This window comes from Coturnix japonica, chromosome 2, assembly GCF_001577835.2.
Source record: "Coturnix japonica isolate 7356 chromosome 2, Coturnix japonica 2.1, whole genome shotgun sequence".
NCBI classification, from domain to species: domain Eukaryota; kingdom Metazoa; phylum Chordata; class Aves; order Galliformes; family Phasianidae; genus Coturnix; species Coturnix japonica.
This window is the reverse complement of record NC_029517.1, coordinates 56,002,498-56,026,771: the sequence shown is the minus strand read 5'-3', so window position 1 is coordinate 56,026,771 and position 24,274 is coordinate 56,002,498. Positions and strand designations below refer to the sequence as shown.

At 36.0% G+C, this 24,274-nt stretch overlaps 1 protein-coding gene across 5 annotated transcripts in view; it reads left to right on the top strand.

Moving 5' to 3' along the window:
* The window catches only part of CDH18 (cadherin 18), a 450,693-nt gene that overhangs the window by 154,958 nt on the left and 271,461 nt on the right, over positions 1-24,274 (top strand). For 4 of the 5 annotated variants that reach the window (XM_032442473.1, XM_015854439.2, XM_032442475.1 and 1 more), the window contains exon 2: positions 6,895-6,977. The exons of the other annotated variant lie outside the window; for it this stretch is intronic. The gene's annotated coding sequence lies outside the window, so the exon portion shown is untranslated. The remainder of the gene's footprint in view (positions 1-6,894; positions 6,978-24,274) is intronic. 5 annotated transcript variants of the gene reach the window in all.

Sequence of the window (24,274 nt, the reverse complement as noted above, 5' to 3'; positions counted from 1 at the left end):
TGTTTTGCAAGCATTATTGTAGTCCCATCTCATCCTTTTTCCTCTTAACCCATAGTAGCAGACAGATTTGGTCTCCTGAAATGCAGATGGCTATAGTCTGCACTGTACATTCAAAACATTCACTCACTTCAAAAGCTGTCCACATCCTGAAGTCACGGATTGCTTTCAACGGAGAGTCAGTATTTTGCAAAATGGAAAACTTGTGTTGTAATCAGACTGAAACACAATTATACTCTATGAAGAAAAGATTGTATATCAGTGTGCTTTTTCGAATGTGCTCTGGGGCTTTCCATGAACTTCTAAGTGGCAGCTTATAAATATTATTTGGTTTGGGGTTTTTTATCTTGGGATGACTCTCCTTTAAGTAATGATCAGGCTTCAATAGGCCTACCAGAAAGTAAATCCTTTACTTCTATATGCATAAGGGGAGCTTTCAAAAATCACTCTTGATTGTTTGAGAGGAAAATAAGCTCATACCAGTGTTTGTTTTCACTTGAATCTTGGAAGAAAAACTGATTTTTCTATTGTGAATCTAAAGTTTGTTCCTTGGCTTTCTATTTTATTCTATTTCTGCTTAACCAAACATCATTCTTCTTCCTTGAATATTCGTTCTTTAATAAGACTTATCTTCCCATGGTGCTAACTTTTAATTCAGTCTTTTGATAATAGAAATTAAAAAGGCACTGCAGACAGACTTTTGATGTCTGAATTGAGTATGTCATGCTTAAACTTTTTGGAGTTCTAAAAACAGTTTGTGTCAGGAAATGCACATTTGTTTAAAGCAAGATATACTGAATTCAGAATCATAGAATCAAAAGGTTGGAAAGGACCTACAAGATCATCTAGTCCAACCATCCTCCCATTACCAATGGTACCACACGCCACTAAAGCATATCTCACAGCTCCTCATCCAGACAACTCTTAAACTCTGCCAGGGACAGTGACTCCACCACCTCCCTGGGCAGCCATTCCAGTGACTGAGAGAAGAAGTTCTTTCTTATGTCTAATCTAAACCTCTTCTGGTACAACTTGCAGACATTTCCTTGGGTCCTGTTTGTTGCCTGGGAGAAGAGACCAAGCCCCTCCTCATCACAACCTCCCTTCAGGAAGTTGTAGAGTGTGATGAGGTCTCCCCTGAACCTTCCCTTCTCCAGACTAAACAATCCCAGCTCCCTCAGCGACTCCTCAAAGACTTGTGCTCCAGAACCCTCACCAGTTTCACTGCCCTTCTCTGGACATATTACAGGGCCTCAATGTCTTTCTTATAGTGATGAGCCCAAAACTGAACACAGTACTCGAGATGTGGCCTCACCAGAGCTGAGTACAGAGGGATGATTATCTCTCTGCTCCTGCTGGTCACACTATTTCTAATACAGGCCAGGATGCTATTGGCCCTCTTGGCCACCTGAGCACACTGTTGGCTCATGTTCAGCTGAGCATCGACCAACACCCCCAGGTCCCTTTCCTCTTCACAGTCATCCAGCCACTCAACCACAGGCCTATAGTGCTGTAAGGGGTTATTCTGGACAAAGTGCAGGACCCAGCACTTGGCCTTGCTGAATCCTATTAACCTCAGCCCAGCAATCCAGTTGATCCAGATCCCTCTGGAGGGCTTCCCTACCCTCAGGCAGATGGACACCACTTCCCAACTTGGTGTCATCTGGAAACTTACTGAGGGTACACTCAATCCCCTCATCTAAGTCATCGATAAAGATATTAAACAAGATCAGCCCCAGTAGAGACCCCTGGGGGACACCGCTTGTAATGGGTTGCCAGCTGGACTTAACTCCATTAACCACTACCTGCTGGGCATAGCCCTCTAGCCAGTTCCTTACCCAAAGGAGGGTATACCTGTCTCCTGAGTTACCAAGTAAACTGCCTCATGGTCAAAGAACCATTTATTCATTGCTTGTACTTTCCAGGCCTGCTCCATGTCCCTCACTTCCCCTGAAGGTATAGAACAAATAATCACTTGAGCTCCTGCTCCTTCAAGTAAACGCCCTAAACCCCTGAAATCTCTTTTCATAGTTCTCAGGCTTCTCTGAACAATTTCATCACTACCTGCCTGAACTATAAGTAGTGGAAAGTAATCAGTGGGCCTAAACAACATAAGGAGTTTCCCACTTATATCCCCGACCAGGGCCCCAGGAAGACAGCACACATTTCACACAGGTGGAATCCCCGCCGCCCTCCCCAGGCAGCAGCAGGCATTTAAATGATAATGGAACAGGGTACTTCATTTGATTCTTGAAATCATATGGAATTTATATGTTGCATAATGTGAAATAGAGATGTCTGTAGAAGTTGTGATATCTTAGTTTTGATTTAATGATTAGACTTCATCCATAAACAGTGACATTGTATTAAGCACTTCAATGCAAATTTCTAAAACCATTCTTTTTTTTTGTTTGTTTTATACCTTTGGATATGAATTTGAGCCTCTGCATGGGTTAGATTCATGTACATGGATAAGGATATCCTAAATTTTGGCTGACATATGTATGAACTAATTGAAATCTTATTACTTATATCTTAGTATAACCTGTATAAAGTAGGAAGAAAGAATCAGAAAATCATAAAATGGTTTGACCTGGAAGAGACCTTAAGGACCATACAGCTCCAGCTCCTTTCTGTGGCAGAGTTGCCGCCCAATTTATCAGGTTGTGCAACTTCTCCCAGTGCATCAACCACCCTCTGAGTAAAGAAATTCCCCCCTAACTTTTAATCTAAGTCTACTTTTGTTTAGCCAAAAGACTGCAAGAGAAGAAAATCAATACAGTTCCTCTCTTCACAAGTAGGAGTAGTAGTAGTAGAGGCAGAACTGTAGCCCAAATTTGGGTAAAAAACACGGATTAGGTTTTTTCTTCCTTCAGTGAGAAAGCACATTATTCAAGGAAGACTGCCTGCAGATCCACTAGTTCAGATCTTATTTTACTCCACAATAAGGAATAACAAACAAAAAAACCAACAAGATAAGAAAGAAATTTGAAGAAAATAAGGCTGTATGGGAACCGTTAAGACACAGCCTGACCCCTGGGAGCACAGGTGGAAGCAATTCACCCTTTTGACTGAAAGCCTGGCTCCACACTTCCCTAACCTTATTTAAGGGCTGGTGGCTGCTAAGGTGCTCTCTATGTGGAGAGTGACTTCCTTTGGAGTATTTAGTGAGTCTTGATTCTCTGAAATGCTTAAGTAATTTTTGTTTGTTTGCTTTTTTTTTTTTTTTTAAATATTACCAGTTTGTGACATGTGTCTTTAGTAGGTGATCCTAAAGTGGTTTAAGGTAGCTATATTTGCTATTTCTGATCTCTATAAAGACTACATACTTGATGGCAAAATAACTGTACTGTTGCAGACCTAGTTTTGGATGACAAAAGCATCCTGTGTAGAAGCATTCAGCTGTTTATTGATTAAGTATAATGAAAGTGTGGTTTCTAGAGTATGTGTGTCTATACAGTATAAATAATTTTTATCTCTTCAGTAGCTTTGTCTTGGTTCAAAATGTTTTGTACTCTACTGGTCTTCTTGGTTTTTCAGATGGCTTTTCTTTTTAATTGTGTTTTCTGAGAACCTTGTGTATGCCTTTTGAAGCATGCATGCACCCTTGTGATTTGGTGGCACTTGTGTTCGTGAACTTTTTGTTTGTAACTTTGCATATTTAATACTTACTGGTGTAATGGAGTCGTTAATACTCCAAAAAGTAGAACTTTCTATAAACTTTTCTAGTGTTTCCAGAAACAGATATATTAGGAAAAAGTCCCTTAAGGATACTTCTGCAGAAATAAGTAGAAATTCTATATTAGGTGGCACAGAAGCATTTCTTCAATTTATTTATTTTTTTTCTTCACACCAGAAGTGAAGGCCGATAAATGTTTAAGGATGCTGTAATAGGTAGAGCTGAAATCCTGAATGCTGAATCACTTTTTAGACAAGAAGCAGAAATAATGGCAGATATGTGTCACTAGAGTTCCATGTTCTTGTTAATGCCTTGTAAAGATTAAATGGTAGACAAGTAGGATTTCTCCAAAATAGTAAATGTCACTATGTGAATAACATAAATCACCTATAGTCCATATTTTTAAGTTATTTTAACTTCAAGTAAATGAGAGGTAGAAAGTAGTGCTGCAGTTCAGTCACTCATTTTCTAGATCTAGTACTGTAAGAATGGTGTTCCTAGGTTTAACTGTGTCAGTGGTTTTTGCTATTGTCAAGTAAATTAGTGAAGTCTACTTTAAAATGTGGCAGTTTTTATCTGAGAAAAGTTTTAATATTTTTCATTATTTTTGCACTCAGACATCATCTAAAACACATGGAAAGCATTAATGTCAATTCATGTAGAGAAACCTGTCTACATAAGAAACACAAAGGAAAAATAATGGTAAAAAAAAAAATAAAAAAAAAATAAGAATTGAACTTCTGCATCTGTGTGTTATAATTCAGCAGAGTTTGCCCAGTCCTAAGCTTCATGAATAAGCTGTCTGTTAGTTGTTGTGGTTGTTTTAAAGATCATTTTAATTAGTAAGGGATTTGTGGGAGGAATTTTCCTTGAAGAAGGTAGGGCTCCAGATAACAATTAAAATTCAAGTCATCTGAATAACAGGGTATAAATTTATTAGTAATTCTATACAACTCTGTAAGCATTTTTACTCTACAGGAGTTAAACAGTTGAACAAAATGAGAAGGATTTGTTTGTTTGCTAGAGTAAAGCTTTCCTAGTGAGACATGATTCTTCAGATGTCTAGAGAGACTAGACTAAATTGTTTTAGACTAAATTGTAGGTTAATGTTGTAGTTTCTTTTTCTCATTCAAATAATTAAGAAGATATAGTCATTTAGCAACATATTTGACAAACATAGATACATATTGTATTGGCATTGTGGATCTTAAACACAGTAAGAGAAGAAAAGCCCAGAACTGGCTTACTGAAAGAATCAGATGTTTTCTCAAGTTTCTGAGAAAACCGAGTACTTAAGTACTTTATTTAATCAAGCAATACAAAGTTAAAAGAACTTGTGTGAGAAGCTACAGTCAACTTTTAAATGTTGTTTAATGGAGAAAAACTGCTATTTGTATCTAAAGAATAAACTGTGAAAAAAGGGAAACTTTGTTGAGACTTCACAGCTAAACATTTATTAAAATACACAATTTGAGCTAAATCTTTACTGCTATTACTCAATTATCATATTTTCAATAGGCCATGAAAAGTTGATAGCACGCAGGTTTGAATATCTATTGGATGAAGAGAAGCTTTAGTTGAGCTTGAGCCTCAAAAATCTAGAAAAAATATTACCTGACAATCTCTCATATTTTATGAGGCTCCATTTTACTATTATTTGAAACAATAATACTCTCTAAGGACACTTGGACATTATGTTTTCTGTTATAAATAAATATTTGACCTTAACATTAGGTCTGTGGTTTGTTTAATTTACTGAATTTGAAACACAGCCTCCTAGTTCTTAGTCTTACTTGATACTCATGCAGTGTCTTTTAAATGCTGGATGCTGTTTTCCTTTTGCATAGCATGTGCTTTTGTGTGTCTGGACTTGCATGTGAGAGATTTCATACTCTTTCCCCTTACAGAGAAATAATGAACTGAAGACTTTAGGACTAGGTGTTGTTAGAAAATGAGTTTGCTGACTGCTTTCTGATTTGGTATGTCATTGCTGGCTTTTGAGTATGAAATGAAGCTCCAATCAACTCCTTTTAGTTTTGTGGTTTTTTGTTGTTTTTTTTTCTAATTTCTCTTTTAGCTTTGTCTACCTTTTATTGCTTTTGTTTTATACTATCTTCATGAGATATTTCTACATCATGTGAAGCCTCTGTAACTGTCATCTTCGAGAGGTGGGTTTATATGATTATGTTATTGTTGCATGCCCTTCCAGCAAGTTGTTTTCGGTGTTGTTTTCTGTTAAAATAATTCCATTCCATTGATACAGATGTTCAAGGCAATTAGAAGTAAGTATTCCCTAGCAAAAGTTACAAATAGCTTTATATAATGAAGCAGGGAAGTTCAGTATCATTGAAGCTAAAAATAAAAAGGGCAATTGGTTTCTACACTTGTCTGTTACGTTTCCTTTAAGTTAACCTTAAAAAGTGGTCGATTCTCAATTTTAAAAACATCTTCTAACACTTCATTTTGGACTTTTTAGATGTGATAGCCTATGTTATCCATTTTTTTTCTTTAACTAAGGTATTGAGAAATTATGCTTACAAGTGACAAACCTGTTAGCAGCATGTTAGATTTTCCCTTACAGCACACACTACTTTTTCCACTCCTTGTACCCTTTGAGTAAAATTCTAAAAATGTATAAGGAATGTAAAGAAGTACCTAGAGGCTGGACCTCTTGAATTGAAGGTAATTTATTTAACAAAATAAAACATCTTTTGTTGTTTTCCTTGGTGTGTCACACATGGTGGTATGTGCAGTAAGAGGCTTGAAAATTCAAAATCCACTCTTCCTATGATTCACATATCTTTATAAAGTTATTTCAGTAGAATTTGAATTGAGTACATTTCTTTACACGCTGGAAAGTTAGTGGTAAATGATGTTGACATGTTTTATTTCAGGAATATGTGGAATCATAGTTACACACACACACACATTTATTGAAGATCTACTATGAAGGTTGCCTGATAGGAGCATTTTTTTCTATAGTGCTCTATTTATGAGTTTCCTCGTAGACTGCATTTTAATAAAATGTCTCCCTGCCCAGATGACATTCAGTTTTCTAATTCGCCTTTAATAAGGCATCCCCTTTCTGAGATTTATTTGCTTAAGATAATGAGGTAGGATTACAGAGGAATTAACAGCAATGCTATTAACTTTTTTCCTTTCTTGGGTCTAGCCTTATGCTCTCAGTTTGAAAGTAAGCTGAGATTTATTTTTCCTAGGTTACACAACAAATTCAAGGCAAGATGACAAAAACACAGCTGAGCTAGCAATTCTTCTGAAGAATTAAAACACTGTCTTTGAGGTATGTTCATTTTTAAAATTGCTCTTTACTATATATTGCTTTTGAATTTTAGTGACTTTTCACTGACTTTTTCACTTTTTCAAATGTGAAATACTTAATTTGAAATTAGTTTTAAAAATATGCCTTCCTCCACATTTTTTAAAAGTGTGGGGAATTAATTAGATACAAGTTTGCTTCTCTTTTATCTGGTACTTTTTCTATATACAAAACTAGATAGTCAAATACAAAATTAAGAAATCTAGAGGTTCTATCTTCTTTATGACTTCACATTTACAGATTTTTGTGTGCCATAGTCACTGCAGGGAAAAAAAGCTGTTAGCTCTTCTCATTTTGTGTGCAATATGCATTTCTGTGTTCTAAATAGGTACAATAAACACTTATCAGGCTTTCCATTATATCAAACTGATAACAGAAATATGTACAAATAATTAGAGGAAACAACAGAAAATTGTCAGTAGGTAGACTGAATAATGAGAGTTATACTAAGGAAATTTATCCACTTTTGAACTGCTTTTCTGCAAGTCTAAACCAGCCTCTCTAACATCATTCATTCGTTGCAAGAATTGTTGGAAGTCAGTAATTTTTATTCTATGTTTGTAAATGTACCTCTAATGAATCAAATTGATGCTAATTTTGTTTTAGGTTTAATTATTACTTTGTTCAGGATTGTTAACCTAAGAACAGACAGTGAATATTTTTCTTCACATGATCAAAAATTTTGGGGCCCAGAAATACTATTTTGATTACATTTAAGAAATATTTATGCCTGGGTTACATTTCTGAAACTTCTCCTGACTGTAGTTTTTGCATTGTAATAGTATAACCAGTTTCAAAGGACAGCTGAGTTTCTCTTGAAGACATTTTCCTTTCACAGAATCTCTGCTTGGTTCCTTCTGTCCTCACCTGAATCCTATTTCTTTTTGCCAAATGTGCATCTCTTCAGAGTAGACTGTGTTATGTCTACATTCTCATTGAGTCTTTGTAGACTTGTTAATTTTTAACTTGGCTGAAAATCACATGGGAATTTTAAGTAATGACACAGACCTCTCATGGGCTATTAAATAATACAAGCCACTACTGTAACATGTTTGCATGTTTTAGTTAAAAATGTACTTCTGCTTAAATAAGTACCAAAACCAAAAAAGATCAAAAATGACTACAATAGCAGGAAAGAGAAGGGGGAAAAATATATAGAGTCATAGAATCATGAGGTTGAAAAGGACCTATATGATCATCGAGTCCAACCATCCTCTCTTCACCATACCTACAGGAAACCCCTAAACCATATCTGCTAGCTCCCTATCCAATCCAGGCGCTTCTTGAACACTGCCAGTGATGGCGACTCCACCAACTCCCTGGACAGGCTATTCCAGTGCCTGACCACTCTCTGAGGAAAAAAAAAATAAATTCCTTCATATGCCCAGCCTAAACCTCTTCTGATACAACTTGTAGCCATTTCCTCAGGTCCTCTTTGTTGCCTGGGAAAAGAGGCCAAGCTCCTCCTCATCACAGCCTCCCCTCAGGAAGTTGTAAAGTGCAATGAGATCTCCCCTAAGCCTCCTCTTCTCCAGGCTAAACAAACCCAGCTCCCTGAGCTGCTCTTCATAATACTTCTGCTCCAGACCCCTCACAAATTTTGTTGCCCTTCTCTGGACATGTTCCAGGGCCTCAATATCTTTCTTGTAGTGAGGAGCCCAAAACTGTGAGGCCTCTTTGCATGCTGGGGCAGTAGGGATGTTCAGTGATAAGTCCAAGATGGCTCCTGTTTGCTGGACAGGTCTTGCTGAGGCCTTCTCATGGCAACAGACCCTGGATGGAGGGGGCCAGCAGAGCCTCAGTATTCTATAATAGGGCAAGGGTTGTAGTTGTGATTCAGCTGCAGGAGTCATCCCATTTGAAGCAGCTGCAGAGTAAGAGATGGGTTTATTTCTTGCATGCAAATCATGTGTTTGAGCTCTAATCAGTGAGGATAGGTCATGTCATTCCTTGGAGTCTGATTACAATTCATTCATTCTGCTGCCTGCTACCCTACTATTTGTATTTGCATGATGTCTAATTTTGTTTATATGAATATTCAAAATATAGCAGATCCAGAAGGACACAGGTTCAGATGTCTGCTACCAGTTTTCACTGGATTTGTATCACTGAAAATATTACAGCTCTTTTACCTCTGCAATTTCGAGGGTTTGCAATATGAATTTTTCCAAGCAAGTATAGCAAGTTTTTTTTCTAGCTGTTTTTCCTCTTTACTTCTTTTGCTTTACTTTATGCACAGTATTAACGGAACAGAAAAATAATGTAGTTAACTCTCTCAAAATATGGATTAAGAAATGATGTCCCTTCAGAAGGAAAAAATAATTGGTATGTTTCTTACAGTGGCATGTATTTGAACCTGTCTTTCAAAGTGGAACACAGTCTTTAAATAACCTGTAAAACTGCCTGAAGATGAATAGAACTTTATTTCTTCCAAATACTCTAAAATTACAGTACCCAGATCTGGCTCACAGTCAGTGGAATATTTTTGTTTACTTTTAATGGGTTTGTTTTCAAATGCTGAAACTGTCCTAGTTCTTCTGATAATATTCTAACCATCTATAGATAGCACATAATTAACTTGAGGGAAGAACAGGGTAAGCCAGGAAGGAAATATGTGCGGTATGCAAACTGTCTGTTTTTTGGTTGTTTTCATGTGTATGTTCTGTGTCAGTTTTAATGGGTCTGTAATTAGGTCTCAGGATTGATTGATATCAACACTTAGCTTCCTAGGTGAGGTCACCCCTTCCTTAATTCTCTAATAGGGATTTTGCTTACAGAGAAAAATAACTAATTAAATTATTTGTAGACTTGACACTGGATAAATTATTTGTCAGGAAATGGAGACTAACAGGAAGGAAGAACTTTGGAGAGAATACAGTTATTCTTGCAACCGATGTATAGATTAGTCTAAAAAAACAGTGGCTGTACTAGGCTGAGATGGGAACAGCCTAATTGAAATGATGGGGTTCTTCAAATCTTTAGTCTGGAAAGTTAATGCTATGGGGGAGGGTGTTGAGAGGTGTGGAACCTGAGATGCAAGGAGGAGACTATAATTGTGCCTAACCAAATGCACAGAGAACTTGGTATAAGGGAAATAAAATGAATGACCAAACAAGATATAATTCAAAGGGACTATCAAATGTGAAAATAAGATTGTCTTATGAACTTTTCTGTGTATAGGAATATTTATAAATGCAGAAAAGATGCAGATAAGAAGGGTGCTGGTTCATTCGAAACAACCACTGTGTTTCAGAATGAAGAAACAAGTTTTTTCCAAGAAATAATGCAATCCATCAGTTGATTAAAAGTTAGCTCTGTAAAAGGTTTTACAAAGGAGTTGCTGTACTGGGAAGTTGTATCAGTTTGTTGCCATCATTATTACTTTGTTCTCAGGGAGTTCTTCCCATTAAAGATTTGTTTTGGTTGTTGTTGTTGTTTTTAATTTTTCAGATCTTATTTTACTTTTTGGAGATGATATTTACACAACACTGATTTAAAAGACTGACTACTTTAAAAGCATGAAGAGCTTTTCCAGATATCTTAGATTTTGATACATAGACTTGATCCTCAGAACATTACTTTTGTGATTATAGGATAACTTGTTCCTAAAACAAAACGAAAAAAGGAAAAAAAAAAAAAAAGACTGGAGTTAATATTCTTTTTTTTCTATGAAGTATATAGTGAGAGTAACTTCTGTCTGTCGTGAGGTAGTCTTTAGTGGAAAAAATAGTGAGAGTAGACTATGAGAACAAAAGGAATGAAATTTGTTGAATTTTCTGGTGGATGATAATGATCTGAGATGTTTGTTTAAATTTAGTTAAAACTTATCTTGCATATGTAAAATGTCATCTTCCTGCTCACTAATGCAGATGAGGAAAAACCCTCATATCTCTGTAATAAGTAACAGTTGACTTGTGTATAGTTTTTCAAATAAATTATGCATAGTAATATTCTGGTGCTATTTCATACTAGTTTTCAGTTATATCTATTTACTGTTTATTTCTGAGCCTTTTGATGTACACTGACATGATTTTGTTCTCACTGTAGTGATTTCCAAGTTACTGCTGTAGCAAATTTTGTGTTAAGTTTGGTTGGTTGTTTTGGTTTTTTTTAGGAGATAGCAGGGATGTTCAATGAAATCCTGCTACTGTGCTCCTCCAAGCAAAATGAAAATCAAATGCATAGTTTTTGATTTAGAAACACTAAGAACAAGCATACCACTAATCCAGGTTCTAAAACAAGTGACTGCACCCATCTGATGACTATAGCTTTGACAATCAAAATTTTTGTGCTTCTCTTTAGAGTAAGATGGAAATCTTCATTAACTAGTGGTGCACTGGTAGATCTGAATGTATCAGATCTCATGAGCTATAGTTTTCCTCAAGTAGAGAGGAAGAAAGCAGAAGTTAATTCTAATAAAACACTCTGTAAAAGAGCTTCTTGTAAAACTGCATGCATTCCTCAGCAATATGCTTTTTCTAGAAATTGTTGGTATTGAAGGGGGGGGAGGGGAAATTAGTGGAAATAGCAGGTAGTAATGTTTGAAAATTCATCATACTTGTCATTAGCCAGAAGTTCTATCCTGCTTCCTTCTGGAGTTTAAACTGAGAGTGGAAGTTGGATTGTGAGGCAGCTGCTCTTCAGAACTTTCAGCGGTACAGCAGTCTCAGTGGGTGAAACTGGGATAAGCACCAAGCGTCATACACTGTAATGGAAGTAGTACAAATGTTTGGATATTTTTCTTTTAAGATGAGAGTTCAAATGATGTTATCCTCACAAAAAGAGTTCAGTTCCTGTGAGATTCAGAAATGTACAGGACAATTTTGCAAAAAAAGTTAACCCTGACTTTTTTCTTCAAATGTTTAAATTCTGAACAGAGAGAAGTGTTGCTTTTCCTTATCACCTTCCTTCACATTTGAAACCTGTGTGGTCTAATGAAAGAATCATTTTTCTTTGCCAACCATCAATATTTGTTGGTCTGCTCGGGTGTGATTTTATTCTTCTGTTACAAAACTTTATTCAGAAGAGATTGTGCTAGTGTTTCTTAGTAGTTTTTTTGTTGTTTTTTTTTTTTTCTTTTTAAGAGTACTGCCTTCTACAATGGCTATTCCTGTTTTGTTTTCTTTTTTAAAGGGATCTTCTCTACTCCCTAAGCTCCAGTTTCCTCATCAGTCCATCTTTCTTCTCCCTCTCTGAGGATTATTTCTCATATCTCACCTTCATGCTCAGCTTCTTATGTTTCTTCGCTATATTTTTGTTGTTTGTTTTCACCAGTATCAGCACAGGTCTCCAGAATATCTATGCCAACACAGTGTTATAGTATCTTAGCAGCTCTTAGGTTTTTTCTGACTCATCATGAATAATGCTTTTTACACTGGATGGAACTGTTTCTTTATGCTGTTTTCCTTTTTGTTTTGTGTGTGTGTGTGTGTATAAAGGTAAATTCCAAAGTGGTCGTATAATCCCACAAATAGCATTTCCATTAAGGTCCTGCTCTACCCGTGTTTTCAGCTTTTTCTTTTTTATTGCTTAAAAGAGCCCAAATGCTCACTGAATAATTTATTACCATTTTTCATTGAATGAAACCAGTGATGTATGCATGAACAGTTTTACATATTTTGAGCATAGTAAGGAGCTTTTTTCCTTTTTTTTTCTTTCTTCATCTGCTCATGTCATACTTATTTAGAGTGCACAGGGAATTTCAGTTCTTCATGTTTTAGTTCCTAAAAAATTTCTCATGAAGGCTGGATTAGGATGTGCCATGTTCAGATTTGTGGTGTTCTGTGTGGTAGCAGTGAAGTAGTTGTTGCTCTTTGTAAAGTGCAAACCACTGACCCAATTGCACAAATTCTAACTCCTCCTCTTAGTCCGAGTTCAACTGGACATCAGGTTTCAAGAGAAGCAACCAGGCACACAAATAACTGTTGTTCATAGTCAGCCTCATACATCATCAAAATGTTTAAAGGGAAAATTATGCATGAAGTTTAATATTATGTTGTCATTCATAGACATGTGTAATTCCTTGAACATTTATGCTGAATATTGGCAGTTAATAAGGTCGTGTAGTTCAAAACTGAATTGCTAATTTTCACAATAAAGAATTATTCCTCAGGAATTATTCTATTAATATTAACATTCATTGAATATTAATGAGATTGTCCATAGTGTGATGCAAAGCTTTTACTTGATATTTTTAAAGCTAGCTTTTAAAAGAAGAATACTTTACCCAATAAGTATCATCAGAGGTAATTTTTCCATCATACATTTGTGATTATTTTGGAGGCAAAGGATGAGAGCCCATGTTTTTGGGGAAACTGAATGGTCTTGTATTCAGAGGCAATTAAGGAGGGGATTTATACAGATTAAGTAAGAAGCATGGTTAATAATGCATTCTTAAAAGCTTTAACACAAGGTTTATATGAGGAACAGAAGTTTTGTAACACAGATGAGGGCATAGCATAAACATCCTCAGTACAACACTCACTGAAGGCTTCAGACACACATTTTTTCTGTAAAAACATACTTTTTCCTATAACCCAAATAGCTTGTGAGTCTGGTAATTGACAGATGACTAAATGTTAGCACAAAAATATTTTAAGGGAAGAAAAATAGCTATCTTAAATTTCTGAGAGTTTTAGTAGTGTTTTCAAGTAGCATTCAGTGTTCTTCAGGTGACTGTATATATCACAGGTAAGTCCTTAACAGCAAATGATTGATAGTTGAAATTTATGATCAAAAAAGGGCATTATTTCTTACACATCTATTTTTATTTTTATTTTTCTTTAGTTTGCAAACCTGCATCTTTTTTGTACCCTTGGCACAGTGCAGTCCTTCCTATGTCTCCACTCCTTGTACCCAGCAAACTGCAGAAGACTGGGAGTCTGTGTCATAGAATCATAGTATGGCCTGGGTTGAAAAGGACCGCAATGATCATGCAGTTTCAACCCCCTGGCCCTGAGCAAGGTTACCAACCACCAGACCAGAGCCACATCCAGCCTGGCCTTGAATGACTTTAGGTAGGGATGGGGCATCCACAACCTCCTTGGACAGCCTGTTTCAGTGTGTTACTACCTGTGTGAAAAGCTTCCTCCTAATTTCCAACCTAAACCTCCCATGTCTCAGTTTAAAACCATTTTCCTTTGTCCTATCACTATTTACCCTTGTAAACAGTTGTACCCCCCTCCTATTCCCTTTGAGAAGTACTGGAAGGCTACAATGAGGTCTTCCCAAAACCTTATCTTCTCCTAGCTGAACAAGCCCAGTTCCCTCAACCTTTCCTCATAGGAGAGGTGCTTCAGCCCTCTGATCATCTTCGTGGTCTTCCTCTGGACTAGTCTAAGAGCTCTCTGTCTTTCTTCTGCTGGGGGTTCCAGGTCTGGACACAGTATTCCAGATGGGGCCTCATAAGAGCTGAGTAGAGGGGGACAATTACCTTCCTCACATTACCTTCCTCACTCTGCCTGATCCCAAGACCGATCCTTGGAGGTCACCATTTGTGACTGGCCTCTATCCTGGCATACAACATAGATCACACCACTGTACAACACACACAGCTACAACCAGCCAGCCAGTTCTCAATCCACTGAACAGCTCATCCTTTAAATCAGTAACTCTCCAATCTAGAGAAAAGGGTGTGTAATAAAGGGAGGATTTGAAGGAAGTATGTAAGTGTATGTTTGTTTATATTAACTTAGATGTTTATGGCATGATAGTTATACAGATCATTTCTAAGTGGGTGAAAAAAAAAAAACAAACTAACAACTGACTCATTGTGTTAGTGTTGATAGCATTATTTGTTTACTTTAGTAAGAAGTTTTCTTACTTGCTTGTGATTTTTAATAAGTCATGATGATGGTAACCATTGTGTTCCGTTCAATTACAACTGGATATGTCTTTTTTTTGTGTGTGTGAAAAGCCAGGAGTATCTTGTAAGACCACCTTTACATTGCGTTCTCATGCGGTTTAAAGTTAATTAATTTACAGGGTGTAAACCAAGTCAAAATCATTGTAGACAGTACAGTCTACAGTACTTTTCCTTGTTGCTTTTTTTTTTTAGTGTGTTTTTGGTTGCTGAAGTTTTAATGTTATAATATTTCTTACAAAAAAGCAAAAGAAAAGGAAAATATACAAAGAAAAACCCTTATCTGCTTAAATTTTTTGTACTAGTCTGTTATTAGTGAGCCTTTTGATTAACGTTTAATTTTCAGGCTTCTATTTTCATGGTGTATTTTAGGACAAGGTCACTTTATCTTTTGATTTGGTCTTCCTCAAGTGATAAGAAAACTCTGCAATGTGACCGTTTTAATTGTCTGAACCTGTTAAATTTTGATCTATTGTATAATCAACGGTTGATAGCCTCAGAGAAGGCAAAATAATGATTTGGCCACACTTTCATAGTTTTTCAAATCTGGAGAGATTTCCCATTGTGTTTCTTCTTAATAGTGTGACTCAGCTCTAAACAGATCATGTTGAAGCTCTGAATACTTGTTATTCATCTCTGACATCTACAGTTTTCAAGCAGTGTTAAGGTTAAATGGAAGTTCACTTACACTCTATTTTGTTTAATAAGTGCTCTCATAATTAAATGCACATCCATGTATTCTAGTAGTAGAATGAGAAATTCATTAAGATTCCTGATTAGGAACAAGCATTAACAGAGACTGCATAGGTTATAGAAATTTAGCTTCTCTTTAAGGTAAATTAAGTTTAAAATACACTCCTGAAACATGAAGAAAATTGCTTAAAATGTACCTGACTCAAAATTTGTTTTCATCAGGTGTGTACGCTAGAACACATACATTTATTATATCAGTATTGTTAATAAAAATTAATAAAAGTTATAATAACTTCATATTTATTTTTCAGAAAGTTATATGTAAAGGTGTGTATATTATTGCAAATACTGATGAAACTATCAGGAGCTTTAGGGTATTTCAAATTTGTTTTTTTTTCAGTGGGAAATCCTAATGTGAGCTAAATTGTAAGACCTTTGCTTAGTATCTCTTTAAAAACAGGTAGCCTTTCATAATATTACAGGGATTGGAAGAAACCTCTGGAGAATATAGAGTCCAACTCCCCTGCTAAAGCAGGTTTCCTTCAGTAGGTTGAGTAGCAAGGCATCTGGGCAGATCTTGATTATCTCCAGAGAAAGAGACTCTGCCTCTCCTTGCAATTTGTTCCAGTGCTCTATTGCCCTCATAGTAAATAAGTTCTTTTGGATGTTTGTATGGAACTTTGAGTGTTCCAGTTGTGCATCTTTTCCTATCACTGCTTTGATTTTCACTGGTGGACAATTTGGTATTTTGTCTAATTTGCCACTTGCTGAAAGTTGTAGGAAGGAAAGGGCCAGCAAGTTTTGCCTTGACTAAAGTTAGCTCCAACTTTGCCCTTCAGTTTTAATGGCATATATGGGTAACATAAAGATCCAATGAGGAAACATAGAAGCTCTGTTTTTTCTCTAGCAGTTTAGGTTGTCCATATTTGATTTTGGCTTGATTCTGAAACTTTAAACATATTTGTAGACAAGCTGCATGAGTGCAGCATGCATTTTTCACCAAACCCTTAAAAATATTTTCTTACCATTCCCATAGCATTTCTCTCACAATGGAGTTAAAACATGTTTAAAAACTCATTCCTAAAAGCATCTGGTGCTTCCATTATATAGTGAAAAAGGAGGTTGAAAATCTGTATCTCACTTGAGGTGCTCAGGATTCAGTGATTTTGTTCTAAATGTAAGACCTTTTTCGTTTGTTTGTTTTTGGAAAATAACCAACTTTGTCCTCCTCAATTACTCTTAACTCTCAAACATTTTTCTTGGTTATTAAACAACCATCTGAACTAACTTAAAAATATTTCTGTTGAATTGTCTGAAATGACTGTGAAATACTGTGCCAATACTCATATGCCCACACATATGAGTATTTTCAGACATGAGTATTTTTTTCCCTTTGGTTACTGTGATGAATATTTGATCCTGTTTTGGTAGGGTGGGTTGTAAAGAGGGCAGTGGAGATTAAATCAGGTGGACCTCTGGAAGTTCCAAGCAGTCTAAATGTTTCTGTGGTTGGGTGGAGGCTAATGTCTACATGGTAGTACACTGGTAAGGTACGCACAGTCTCAGGTAAATTATGATACAGCATTCTATCTTCAATTCACTGTGATCTGGGCTACATCTACCTCTGAATATAACAGTACTGAAAAGTCCTGTCTAACTTGGTTACTGTCTCCAAGATATCTTTCATTAGAAAAGATTCCCTTTTCTGTTGGAAAAATGCTGTAGTATCTAACTTATGGACCTGATTTAAAAACAAACAAAAGAACTGCTAGATAATAGAAATTCTTCTAAATCAAGAACAGGAGATTTTCCTCCCACACATTCCAAACTTCTGTGTTGTTTGAATTGTGTGACACCTTCCAATATAGATATGTGAATCTCATTAGCATGCTCTTTATACACTTTTTCAGATCAGTAATGAGGAATTTAATTAAAACATGACCTAGCACTCACTCTAGCAGCATTCACCATACACTTCCTTTTGACTTGAAACACTGCTGTTTTTCTCTGATCCGTAGTTTTAATACTAGCCAGTTTTCAAAGCCATGGAAAGGTGAGGTGTAATACCATTTCATTGCGAGCAATTCACTGAATCTTAAAAAAGCTTTTCAGTGCAAGAAAAAGAAGGAAAATGTTTTCTGTAACACAAGGCAGAAGCCTTGTTAATAAGCTACCAAGAGATATTACTTCATAACTCAGTTTTGAAACAATGGCATCCTATTTTCTTGCATTAAGGAGGTAAGAAAGATTAAAGACAAATCTTAACAGACAAGCTTTTGCCTTTTTTTTTTTTTTTTTTAAAGAATTACATAATTAAGGCCTAAATTCACTACTCTTAACTCTGAAGGATGTTATGTTGGAAGATTGCTAGAGGGAACTTGTTTTGGAGAAGGAATGCGACTGTTTTACTGGTTTGAAAAGCTCCTGTAGTAATGTAATTAAGCTGGGAACTGTTTGCTACTATTTTAGGAGTCCTAGCTGTGTGAAGTATTCTAATTTGCCAAATATTACTAGTCACAATGAAACACAAAGGCCCTGTAAAGTGTCTAAGGAGGAAGAGAAGTCCAATGGAAGGGTCAGAGTAGGGCTAACAAGAACAGATTGTCCAGGGTTGTCTAAGCAGATTCTGAATATTCCCAAGGATGATGGGTAGCTCTGTAACATGTTCAGTAACCCTTACAGTAAAGCACTGCTTTTATCTTTAAGATGATTTCTTGTGCCTATTGCCTGGTGTCCTGTCAGAGGGCATTGCTGGGGGGAGCCTGACTCCATCTTCCTTACTGCTTTCCCCATAAGGTGATCAAGCACTGATAAGTTATGTTTCTGCTCAGCCATGTGTGGATGATGTTCAAGGCATCCTCACACAGGATAAAGGGTGATGGATACAATGGTCTGTGTGTGACCCTACCCTTGTTGCAGCAGTAGTTCTAGGAGACAGTGGATAACTCAAGTATCAAGAATGCATGCTTTGGAAATGTAGTTGATACAGAAGTATCAGTATGAACGACTTCTTTGAATATTCAGTAATGTGGTGCATAAAATTAATGAGGGAGCTCTTACTTGCCAAATATTACATCTAACAGCATTGAAAGAAATGTATTTACCACTGCTGTACACCAGAATGTGTTTGATAAACGTATTCTTATGTTCTGTGAAAGCTATGTTGGTCATATAGAAAGGATTACGTACCGTGGCTCACACCGTAGATTTCATTCAATTTTGAAATCAGCTTTCAGGGTCCTGGAAAATGGATGGAACCATTATACTATGTGTTGCTAGACTTTTATCTGCTACATGCTTTCAGCATGTGAATTCCCTTGACTTAAGCTGGAATTGTATAAATTAGGGTTAATTTATACAGATACAAATAGAAAAGTAGGTTTATGTACAAACGCTTAATCAGTTTTAAAGATAGGTGTGTACATGGATAAGTAGATAGTAGAAATGAGGACTCTGCAGTTTACCATTTTCTCACTGACATGCTTTTCAGTGCTGAGTTAATGTTCCTTTAGGAGAGCTGAAGAGACCAGGAAACAGAAGCAAAGCATTTATGTCACTGTCAGAGTTTTTCCTCTCATGTTTTAATAATCACAGGGAGAAGTAACTCTTGAAGCAAGTCATTTATGGTCATTTATGTATGTTTTCTGGGTTTTCACACACTTACCTTGATTAATATATAATATAGTGAAAGCATGCATGACACAAGGTATTTTTGACTTGATTAAAAAAAGAAATATATTAAAGTTAAGGTAAACTTGATCAGTATTCTTGTAGGAAAGTAGTAACAAAGCAGTAGTAAATTTTAGTAATGAATTTCCATTCTAACTAGGCTGTATCTGTTACCAGTCTTGTTGTAATTTTTGTTCGTTTGTTTTTGTTTTGTAGTTGGTTTTTATGTTTTTAACAACTGCAGGTGAACTATTACTTTGTATAGATCTATTTGGTCTCTGCTTGTTATGCCAATGAATATTAGGAACTGTTGCTAATTTAAAATATATATATGTATACATATGTATTGAATTCTGGATGAACAACTTAAACCCTAAAGGAGTTATGTACTGATTTTGTGACATCTGAGATAGTACATCTTAAAGATAGGTAATAAATGATATAAATTGGTGTGGTAAAATCATAAATATTAGTTCACTGAAAGATTTCTTGCTAGGTTTTTTTTCATTCTTACTATTTTGAATTCCAAAAGAGGGGGAAAAAATGTAAATAATGAAGAAATGTTCATAGTTTATTTTGAAAATAATGCCTCCTATTTATTTCTATGGAAACTACCATAGATGAATATAGCAAAATAGCACTATTTTTTTTTAGCACAGTAGTGCGTTAGATATGCATTTTTGCCTACAGTGAACAAGAGCCTCCTGCATGTCATACACATATAAATCTGCATGGCTCTCTGGACTATGGCTTGGTGTTCATGTTGCCATCACCACTGCTGAAACACACCCCCTGCCACCTCACATCCGTTATTTGTTCTCTATAAGCATTCTGCATACATCAGTAAATGTCAATGAGTACAGTTTTTTTCCATGTAGAGAAATTAATTTCCATGCTTTTGCTTCCTACATGCTCCCATGTCAGAAATCATTCTGTCAAACTGCCCCTCTCCTGACATCTGTCACAGCAACAGAATGTAATGGAGTATTGCTAGGATGGTTCAACCTCTACTGCCATGTGACCAACATCCACCTCTGGTGTCATTGGCAAACATAATAAAAAGAAGGGCATTGCTTTCAAAACAGCCTGTGAATATGAAAATCTGAATACTATTTCCCTTGTAATTTCTTGAGACTTCTAAGTGGTTATTGTAATTGGCAGCACGTTATGGCAATTAATGAGCAAATTTGTTAGGTGTTGAGAGTTGCCGTATTTCTTTCAGATCTTTATATTTCACAAGTTTCAAAATAATTTCAGTACTTAAACTGTAAAAAATATTAACAGATAATACAATAAATAATTATAGAATCACCAAGATTGGAAAAGATGTCTAAGATTATTCAGTCCAAACATCGATACATCACCAGTATTTTCCACTCAACCTTGTCCCTCTGTACAACACTTAAATGTTTCTTGAATTACCCTAGGGTCAGTGACTCCACCACCTGGGCAGCTCATTCCACTCTCTCAGAGAAGAAATTGTTCCTCACATCCAACCAGAACCTCTCCTGGTGCAACTTGAGGCCATTGCCCCTAGTCATATCTCTAGCTATATGGGAGAAGAGGCTGACACCCACCTCACTGCAACCTCTTTTGAGGTTGTTGTAGAGAGTGGAAAGGTCACCCCTGAGCCTCCTTCAGGCTGAACAATTGCAGCTCCCTCTGCTGTTCCTTATAAGGCCTGTGCTCCAGACCCCTCACTATACTATTAGCAAATAAATCTATAAGTTAAAACAGAATCAGTAAATTGAAGAACACGACTCAGATATCTTTCTGTTGCCAGATGGAATTACATATTTCTCTCCTTCAGTTAAGGTGTATTTCAGTGTTACAGTACCTTTTCATCTGAAATATGTGGCTCATTGACAGTCTGCACTGAAACCTGTTTTTAGAATGTCTGCAGCACTATTTTGTTAACACAGCACTTGCATGCTGTGTCTAAAAGATTACATTTCCATTACATGGAAAATATATTTTACTCTTCCCTTTTACTAACCTCCTGCTGAAAGCTCTCTTAAAAAAAAATAAAAAAATAAATTAAAAAAAAAAAAGCTTTTACTGCAGATTAGGCCTAGAAAGGATAGCTGCTTGCCTTTGCAATGAGTGCAGTAGGTGTGTGTAGGTAGTTAATTAGTTGGAGGCATAGAATTTCTCTTGATTGCTCAAATTCTTACATTGTATTGAAAAGACAGTCTGCAAATAATTTGGCACTCAATTTAAAACAAAGGATATGTTCTATTAACATTTACAGTGTCTCTTGTATCTGTACTGTCACATCCTTCTGGCTTGTGCCAAATCTTCATGTAGGTTATGCAAGATGACACAAGTATAGTAGCTAAAAAACAGAAGAGTCAGATGTCATGCCAATATTTTCAAATGGGTCTAATTTGTCTAATGTTAACTTAGTATAGTACAGTTTATTTCCAAGTTATGTAAATTTGCAGGGTGAGAATTCCTTGTTATATTTTGGAAGATATAGAACATTTAAAAATATAATTGTAAATATATATAAATATACTTGTGTATGTGTAAATTATTTACATAAGAATCACTTGCAAATGACTCTAGGTAATCAAAGATTACACACACTTCTTTTACAGCAAAATTAAATTATACTTTCAGCAAGCTTTATTTCATGACTGACAAACAAGACAGTAAATTATTAAGTTATGAAGATATAACCAGCTTTTGAGAAATTATGAATATATTTTAATATTTTCAATTCATTTCATGAGAACGGCTGATACTGTTTTAATATATATATATGCAGTAATTAAAGCAGCAGATGTCTCAGGTACAGAGAACAGAAACCAAGATCAAAAACTTATATCAAAGGACAGGTTGGAATGTATTAGACTGTCATATTTTGAGAAACTTGCTGCATACGTGCACTTATGTTTAAAATATTGTCACTTTATTATTATCATGTATCTTATTTTGTAACCAGTACAGAAAAAATTGTGCATTAAGATGCATGGAACTCTCAATTTCACGTTAGGTTAACTAAAATCTGAGTACAGTCCCTACATGCTAGTGGAGTAGAAGCTACCTTATTTTTGCTTTATGCCTGATGTTTGTTAAATCAGTCATTACAATTATCGGTTAACTGAATTGCTCTTAATTCTATGACTTCCAAATAGTAGGATTCAAACCAAGTAAGCTCTTTGCAATGATGTATTTAAAATGCAGTGTCATATTGAACTTATTTACATAAGCTGAGAGATAACACTGGGAGATTGTTATTCAAAGTATTTTTGTAATTCCTTTTCCCATTGTATACGAAGAATCTGTTATTTATCATGCAGTGAATTAGTGTGGTGTAGATCAAGCTGTAGAGTAATCTGTACATTTCCCCTATTTGGCTTTTATTTCTCAGTGAGTTATTTTTGTATCTTAGCCATCATATGAACTCTAAGAAAATTAGTGGAAGCTTTGTCCTGAAGAGTTTGACTTAAAAGCAAGCTTCTCCAGATGTGCTGTCTGCTTACTTTTAATGAAAAAGTTACATTTCTGTCATTTTCAACACAGGAAGTTGAATGACATGAAGTTCTCCAAAGATTATATCTGTGATAGAGTTTTAATTCCTAACGTAAACATTACTTGGTTCATAATTGCTTTCATTTCTTCTTTCTGAAGTATGGGGCTGTGTAATTAATTGTGTTCATCTGTTGTTTCCAAAAATGTCTATGTTTTAAAAGCTTTGAAATATTTGTGTCAAGGTACAGAAAGGCTGGAACATGCTAAATTTTTTTGAATGATTACACTATATCAGATTACTTAAAAAATGGATGTGACATATCCCTATTTATCACCAGTATTGACCTGGTACTATAAGCAGCAGTGTCCTTAAGCCAGCTTTTCTAAGCAAAGTTGGAAGTAATCAGATGGGATTAATAACTTTATGGATGCAGAAAGTATTGATTTAGCTAATTAAACAACTGTTTTGTGCATGTGTCTGTCAAATTACAGACAGTACATATTGTTGCATAGCTTTTAAATAACAAAAGCATTCAGCAAGAGATGCTCCAGAGCTACTGATTACTCTGTATCCTTATTGGTGTTTGCCAAACAAAGTATCCTTCTTTGGGATTTGTTTTTTTTGTTTTAGCATTTGACTGCAACTGTGTACCGTTAATTAAATTTCTTACTTTTTCACTCTTGTATGGTCATAGAATGCCATAGTATCTATGATTTATAATTCCATAATTCAAATGCTTATTGTAGTATCTGTAAATTGTCAATACAATTTTGTAAGCTACATTGTTCATTTTAATTATAGTCATCAATATTTTTTAGGACTGTAAAATGAGAATTTACTGAGGTACACAAGGACATTGGGCAGAAGCAGATTATATCAATTATATTTGTAAAGCTCTACATCAAATCTAAACTAAAACAATTCTACAGAGAGACTGCAGTCTAGGATCACAGAATCATAGGGCTTGGAAGGGACTGCTGGAGGTTATCTGGGCTAATCTCCCTGCTAAAGTAGGTTCTCTACAGTAGGTTGCACAGAAAATCATTTAGGTGGGTTATGAAGATCTCTCCAGAGAAGGAGACTTTACATCTCTGGGCAGTCTGTTCCTGTGCTCTGTCACCCTCAAAGTAAAGAAGTTTTTCCTCATGTTCATATGGAACTTCTTGTGTTCCAGTTTTTGCCCATTGTCCCTTGTTTTGTCCCTGGGACCTACTGAACAGAGCTGACCCCATCCTCTTCACGCTCTTTCCTTATGTAAGCATTGATAAGATACCTGTTCAGTCTTTTCTTCACCAGGCTGATCATCTCTGTGACCCTCTGCTGGACTCTCTCTAGAAGTTCTCTGTCTTTCTTAAATCAAGGAGCTCAGAACCTGACACAGTACTCCAGATGTAACCTCACCAGGGCAGAGCAGAGGAAGGGGATCACTTCCCTCAACCTCCACCAGGACAACCAGGTCCTTCTCTACAGATCTCCTTTCCAGCAGATTAGCTCCTAAGCTGTACTGGTTTGTGTGATTATTCCTCCACAGGTGTAGGACTCTACAATTCCTCTTGAAGA